A 7,354-nucleotide genomic window follows, 5' to 3' on the forward strand; every position below is an offset into this window, starting at 1 on the left:
CTTACAAGTGATTTATAGAGGGTTAACAATACGTTGGGATCACCGGATCTAATCTCCCTTTTTATACACCCTAAAATCTTGTTTGCTTTAGAATAAACAATAACATCATAAAGGTATAGCAGTACCGTTTCAAAGTTTCGGTGTCCCAAGCAGCATTCCATCAGCCTCTGGAAGGTTCCTGGCAAATTGCACAGCTCGAAGGGCATGCTTTTGAACTCGCAGAGACCCATCGGGGTGGCAAAGGCGGTCTTCTCCCGGTCTGCCTCAGCAACGGACACTTGCCAATAGCGACTAGTGAGATCAAGGGTAGAAAAATAATTTGCAGTTCTCAATGCAGCTAGCTATTCCTCAATACAGGGGAGTGGTGCTGTCCTTCTTCTTTAACAGGACCAACGGAGCTGCCCAGAGGCTACAACTGTCACGGATAACCCCAGCCTCCTTCATGTTGCTCAACATGTCCTTGGTACACTGGTAATGTGCAGGTAGTTTTGGCTTATATCTCTCTTTGATGGGTGGGTGTGCACTTGTGGGGATGTAGTGTTTGACCCCTTTTATTCTTCAAAAGTCTAGCGGATGTTTGCTGAAGACTTGCTCGTATTCTTGCACTAGCCTGTAGACCCCCTTCTTGTGATGTGAAGGTGTGGAGTCAGTGCCTACGTGTAATTCCTTACACCACTCCTCTGGCTGACTTGGTGAGCTGTCACTGAATGGGTGGGCTGAAGCAATGGTGGATGCTGCTGTTTGGATAGCATGTGTATCTGGCAAATCGGAGCAGCTTAATCTCTTGCTCTCCGCAGTTCAACACTCTCATGGGCACTCTTCCCTTCCATATTAATGAATAAAACTATGATGTAAATAGCATATAGATACCCCACAAATGCAGATAAAAGTAGGTTATGGGAAAAGGGGGAAGAGAGAAACAGGAAAATAGTGGAATAAAGTATACCTTCCAGGTGGGAGAGGAAATGGCAGCACAGCCAGTGGAGGTGAAGCAAGGGGAGCCTGCAACTAAAGAGTTGAGAGCGTTATCACATGGTGACTGAGCCTGATTGTAACGGGAGCATAGAGGTGCCGATCCTGTCTTACCTGCGTTGGTGTAGAAGTGGGTGTCCTGTGGTGGAGTCAGCTGTGTGCAGTGGTGGCCGTGGGTTCTTTTATGTGCGACCGTAGTAATAGCTGCGCCCACTTCCTGTATGGGAGTGGAATGCAGTGAGGCTAATGGAACGCACGCCTGCGCATTTGTGTTTAACGTCGCGCATGTGCAGAACGGAGAAAAGGCTGCGCTCACTTCCTAATGAAAGGGAGTGAGACGCAGCTGGGAAGGGAAGGGAAAAGATTAGGGTTTGGGGATGATGAAAGGGCTTTCTACGGGCAAGGATGGCAAAGGGTGGCAGTGACGGAAAGTCAGGCAGCCTGTCCTGTCCTGTCCTGTCCGTCCGTCTTTTTGTATCATGAATTGGAAAGACTGCAAGGGGGAGGGGAGGTGCTTGGAGGAGGAGGAGTTATTCAGATTAATTGCAGTGGGCGGCGGCTGCAAAAAGCATCATTCTTCTTGTTTTTGCTCTGCAAAACAGCCTTTTCAAGGGTTGGCTTGGGTGACAAAATGTCTTCTGTAGGCGTGGGTTTGTCTCCCTCTCCCTAAGATGTGTCCGGTATAGGCCAGGGTGCCACTCAAGGCCGTAACCAATTCGGGTTATAGCTTCTCGGCCTTTTGGCTAAGATCAAGTGTAGTTTCGGAGGACGCTACCTTGGTCGGTACTGGAAGGTGCCTGGGATTGCACGTCTGCCGGCCTTGAGGAAGTGTGTGCGCCTTCTGGTGACACATAGCCCTCTTGTGCCTGGACGGTTCCCAGGCAACGGGAGGCGATCACCTTTGTTATTTTGAAGTCCTACTGATAAACAGAAAAAAAAAAAAATTAAATCTGTTCTTATCAGTTTAATATCTGATACGTCCCCTCTCTGGGGACCATATATTAAATGGATTTTTAGAACAAGGAGATGGAAAAAATCTTGCTCTGTCCACTCCACGCATTGACCTGGTATTGCAGTACCTCCAGGACCGGTGCACCCCTTCTTAACCCAGTTTCCAAAAGCAGAACTCAATTCACCTGATTCAAATGAGCCCCATTAGTGAATTGAAAGAAAGCAAAAACTTTATATGCACCTCAATTTGGCCAATTCACTTTTCACACTTTCACCCTTTTTTTTATCTTTCACACCTTTTACTTGCTTTATTGATGCAAAAGCTGTGCCAAATAGCAAACTCATCTCCACTCAACTTGACCAACTCTGCTATGTCCCGTGCAGTATCTTATTCTCAGTCTTATCTAGATCATTTGCAATTGAATAGAATAGATCCCTTTTGGACACATTGGATTCAGCTGCTGCAGTGACTGCAGGTGTTAGAAGATGCAGACTTGGCATCAGGTGCTGTCTATCAGATTCCACTCCAATTAAAGCTTCCATTGTTTTTCGGTGTTTTCTTTGAGCAATGATGATGTTTTTAGTGATCTGTTGGCTCCCTCTCCTGGAGGAAGAGTTTGCTTGCTCTTGGACTTTCAAAAAGAGAGGTCATGATAGACATTTAGCTTCTGAGCCCAATTGGGGACAGTCATGGGTGATGAATGTTTTGCAACCTGCTGCGAAGCCTGATACCGCAATATAAGGAACGTCAAATACTAAGAATGGGCGGCCTATGAAAGAATTAGTACTTTCATTAAGCATACTTAAACGGCTAATTGGGAATAGACAAACTGTAAAAAGCCCTCTGAGAAAGCCCCTCTCTAACCTTTGTTAGTAAGCTTTTCTGTAGTCTGCCTGTTGATGTATTTTCCGTTTGAACAGTGCACAACATGAAGTGACGGAACACTGGCTTGTCACAATGTCCCCCGCTGACATCACGATAGCGCTGCTGCCTAGAAAGCCAGCTGCGCAGCAGAAGTTGCTCTTTGGGTGGGATGGTGGGCTAATGTATCTATTCCTGCTTGGTGTGAGTTTGACATGATCTAGAGCAACGAGTTCCAGCGGCTAGCGGTTGATTATTGGCTGTAATGGGGCTTTCTGGCTGGTGCCAGCCTTTCTTCTTAGCACACAGGAACCACAATCCCTACACCATGCTTCGATGGATTCTCTCATCCCAGCCCAGTAAAACTACATATTTCACACAGTTATAAGCAGCCCATGGGCATTCACCTGGATTAAAACCCATAACAGCTCATAGACCAAACAATCAATCTACCACTGGACCAAAGACAGGAAGCTAAATCCACTGCCTGCGGTAACTAACTTAATCCTATAGTCTACTCACACAACAAACCCAAGAGAAAGGAAAAAAACATGGCTTCGATTATCCATCCAATGAAAACGCATAACCATTGTGAGCCATTGGACAATGCAATTGCACACATGGTGACATGGTGCACGGCCCAATGAATCAAGTCTGTACTTCATATTCACGGTTTAAGCCCTTGGGTTCTAATGTGTCCAGAGTACATATCCAGAAAGATTCCCTTTCTTTGTGCTAAGCACAAGTCAACAATACGTTGTAAGCAGATTCTATTACCAGTCCCACACCATTTTGTGACGCATAATCGCACAGTGGCCCAATTAAGATTCCAAGTCATCGAACATGTCCCAGCCATACGCAGAGGAGGCGATAGAATTAGGAAGCTCAAAGAAAGGGAATCTTTCTGGATATATACTCTGGGCACGTTGGAACCCAAGGGCTTAAACCATGAATATGAAGAACCGACTTGATTCATTGGGCCGTGCACATTTTTTCTAACGCCCGGTTCTTTTTCGTGTTCACACTATATATGGTTCCAGTATGTATGGAGTTCCATTCTTCCTTGTTTTTTATTTGTCATGTTTGTCTGATTACCTTGTCTAACAGTTTTTTCTCCCCTTTCTTTACCTTCCAGGTTCCCATAGTCACGTGAAATATCCCTGTTGCACTTGATTACGGCTCACTATTCACTATAGGATGTCTTATATCTAACATCACACTCTCACCCATCAGCACTCTATAGGTTTGTATAAGGTATGCGCTTACACATCCGGTCCTCCATAGGTATTTCCACTTATGTAGCACTATCCCTATGATCACTCATAACTCATACCCTTGTAGTCAATTACAGCCTCCTCTCTCCCCTCTCCCCTTCTCCCTTTCCATCTATAATTTTGCCAGTACAATATTAGTTTACATTAGGCACACACTCACATATTCCTTTCCTTAGTGACTTATTGTAATTCACATTCGCATACAATTCTCTATGCCTGCCCCATTACTACATTCATACCTACTTGACCCTATCCTGATACCCCTTGTCTCACCTTGTTGGTCCCTACACCTGTTATCATCTCCTTTCCTGTGTCTGTCTTGTCACACAACACATTTTAGCATATCCCTTGTGCTCCTTATTACCTGTCCTGCCTATTAGAATTATGTCCATTATGTCCATGCATGGCCCAATGAATCAAGTCTGTACTTCATATTCATGGTTTAAGCCTTTGGGTTCCAATGTGCCCAGAGTATATATCCAGAAAGATTCCCTTTCTTTGAGCTTCCTAATTCTATTGCCTCCTCTGCGTATGGCTTGGACATGTTCGATGACTTGGAATCTTAATTGGATCACTGTGTGATTATGCGTCACAAAATGGTGTGGGACTGGTAATAGAATCTGCTTACAATGTATTGTTGACTTGTGTTTAGCTCAAAGAAAGAGAATCTTTCTGGATATGTACTCTGGGCACATTAGAACCCAAGGGCTTAAACCGTGAATATGAAGTAAAGACTTGATTCATTGGGCCGTGCACCATGTCACCATGTGTCCAATTGCATTGTCCAATGGCTCACAATGGTTATGCGTTTTCATTGGATGGATAATCGAAGCCATGTTTTTTTCCTTTCTGTTGGGTTTGTTGTGTGAGTAGCCTATAGGATTAAGTTGGTTACCGCAGGCAGTGGATTTAACTTCCTGTCTTTGGTCCAGTGGTAGATGGATTGTCTGGTCTATGAGCTGTTATTGGTTTGAATGCAGGTGAATGCCCATGGGCTGCTTATGACTGTGTAAAATATGTAGTTTTACTGGGCTGGGATGAGAGAATCCATTGAAGCATGGTGTAGGGATTGTGGTTCCTGTGTGCTAAGAAGAGAGGCTGGCACCAGCCAGAAAGCCCCATTGCAGCCAATAATCACTTAATAACTTTTTCAACTTGTCATCATATGGGAGGCCTTCCATTCCTTGTAGTAGTCTAGTTGCCCACCTTTGAACTGACTCTAACTTCTGAATGTCCTTTTTAAAATGTGGAGCCCAAAACTGGTTCCCATATTCCAGATGTAGCCTTACAAGTGATTTATAGAGGTTGATCATCTTTACTTATCATTTAAAACTTTCAAACTGGTACACTCAACACATAAAGCCCCCCCCTTTTAAAGAGTAGTTTCCCTGTACCTAAGTGGGGGTCTACCTAGGTTGGAGCGAGTGGACCTTCGGGGTCCGGTGTCAGTGGTGACAGGCAGTGGGGCAGAGGGAACAGTCAGTTCCTCCTCCCTGCTATCATGTGGGGCAGGCGGAGGCGTAGGGGAGCTGGGTACAGGTACATCCCTGGGCACTGGCTCGCGGTTAACCGTTTCCATCATTTCTTCATCCACGGGTTGTGGGAACAGTATCACTGGAAGGATCACCGCACCGTTCTGTGTAGGCCAGTCTGCTGGAAAATCACCCATCATGGTGTGGATTACCTCTTTTTCCTTCTCCACTGGACTGGGAACTGGAGCCTCATCCGCTACTCTCAATGCTGGTGGGCACTTCTTCAGGTGGTCTCGGGAAACCGTGGCCAAAGTCCCCCCCTGGTCACGGCTGATCTGGTAGGCCTTCCCATTCTCCCATCCTGTGGGCTGGACTACATACGGGGTTTTTTCCCATTGATCATCCAGCTTGTGGGCCCTTCTTTTCCGTTTCAGCACTACATCCCCAGGTTGGAAGGAACCGGCAGGCGCCTTCTTGTTGAAGCACTGCTCCTGTTGTCCCCGACTCCGGCACAAGTTCTTTTCAACATACTCCTGGACCTGTCGGTACTGTGTCCTCCGCCGAGTGTCCCATTCAGCTGTCGACAGGAGTGCTTCTGAAGCTTCCAAGCCCATTTCCAGATCCACTGGTTGCCGGCCGGGACGAGCTCTCATCAGGTATGCTGGAGTGCATTTCGTAGAGCTGGAAGGGATGTTGTTGTACATATCGACCAGGTCAGGTAGCTTCTCCAGCCACAGGTTCCGCTCTTCCAGTGGTAACGTCTTGAGGAGGCCCAGGACCAAGTGGTTCATCTTTTCACAAATGCCATTGGTTTGGGCGTGGTAAGGCGTGGTCCGGATTTTCTTGCAGCCGTACAACTGGCAGAATTCCTGGAATACCTCTGCTTCAAAGGCCGGACCCTGGTCGGTAAGCACCCTCTCCGGGTACCAATGCGGTCAACAGAAATAAGCCTGGAAAGCCTTAGCAGCGGTGCGGCCGGTTAAGTCCTTAACTGGGACAACCACCAGGAACCTCGAGTAGTGGTCTACGATGGTCAGAGCGTAGGTGTACCCACTTCGGCTGGGGGTGAGCTTTACATGGTCAAGGGCAACCAGCTCCAGCGGTTGGTGTGTAATGATCGGGTGTAGGGGTGCCTTCTGGCTGGCCTCGTCCTTCCTTCTCAATGCGCAAGGGCCACATTCTCGGCACCAGGCCTCCACAGATTCCCGCATTCCACTCCAATAGAACCGCTCTCTTAACAACATCTCTAGCTTCTTCCACCCGAAGTGCACTGCACCATCATGGTATGCTTGCAGGACGGTGGGCACTTTAGCCTGGGGAATCACCAGCTGGCGGATCTTCTCGTGAGTCTTTGGATTAATCAGCTCGCGATACAACTTCCCCTGGTGTAGGTATAGCCGGGTCCGTTCTTGCCACAGACGTTGGGCTTCGGCAGGGGCAGCAGGGTCTATCCCAGCAGAACCCTGTTCCACTAGAGTCTTGACCAGGCGGACAGCAGGTGCCTGGTCCTGAGCTTCCTGCCAGTCCTGTCGGGGCAGCGGATCCAGGTTCACCCGTTGTTGGTAGACGTGCACCTTCTCAGTGAATGGCCGGGGTTGGGGGCGACACCTTCCGCACCAACCACATGTCCTAGGTACTGCACTCTGGGTTTCAGCAGATGACACTTTGAGGGCTTCAACTTCATCCCATACTTGGCAAGGGACGCGAACACCTCGGCTAGGTGCTCCAGGTGGGCTTCATACGTCTGTGAGTACACAATCACATCATCCAAGTACAGCAAAACGGTCCCATAGGCAGTCTTCTCTCGGTCCTCCGGTGCCACG

General features: G+C 47.6%; 1 pseudogene; it reads left to right on the forward strand.

Annotated features, from left to right (window-relative positions):
* Positions 1-1,866: 1,866 nt before the first annotated feature.
* Positions 1,867-2,073, forward strand: LOC142268475 (U2 spliceosomal RNA; annotated as a pseudogene).
* Positions 2,074-7,354: the final 5,281 nt, after the last annotated feature.

The sequence above is a fragment of the Anomaloglossus baeobatrachus genome, unplaced genomic scaffold (assembly GCF_048569485.1).
Source record: "Anomaloglossus baeobatrachus isolate aAnoBae1 unplaced genomic scaffold, aAnoBae1.hap1 Scaffold_3021, whole genome shotgun sequence".
NCBI classification, from domain to species: domain Eukaryota; kingdom Metazoa; phylum Chordata; class Amphibia; order Anura; family Aromobatidae; genus Anomaloglossus; species Anomaloglossus baeobatrachus.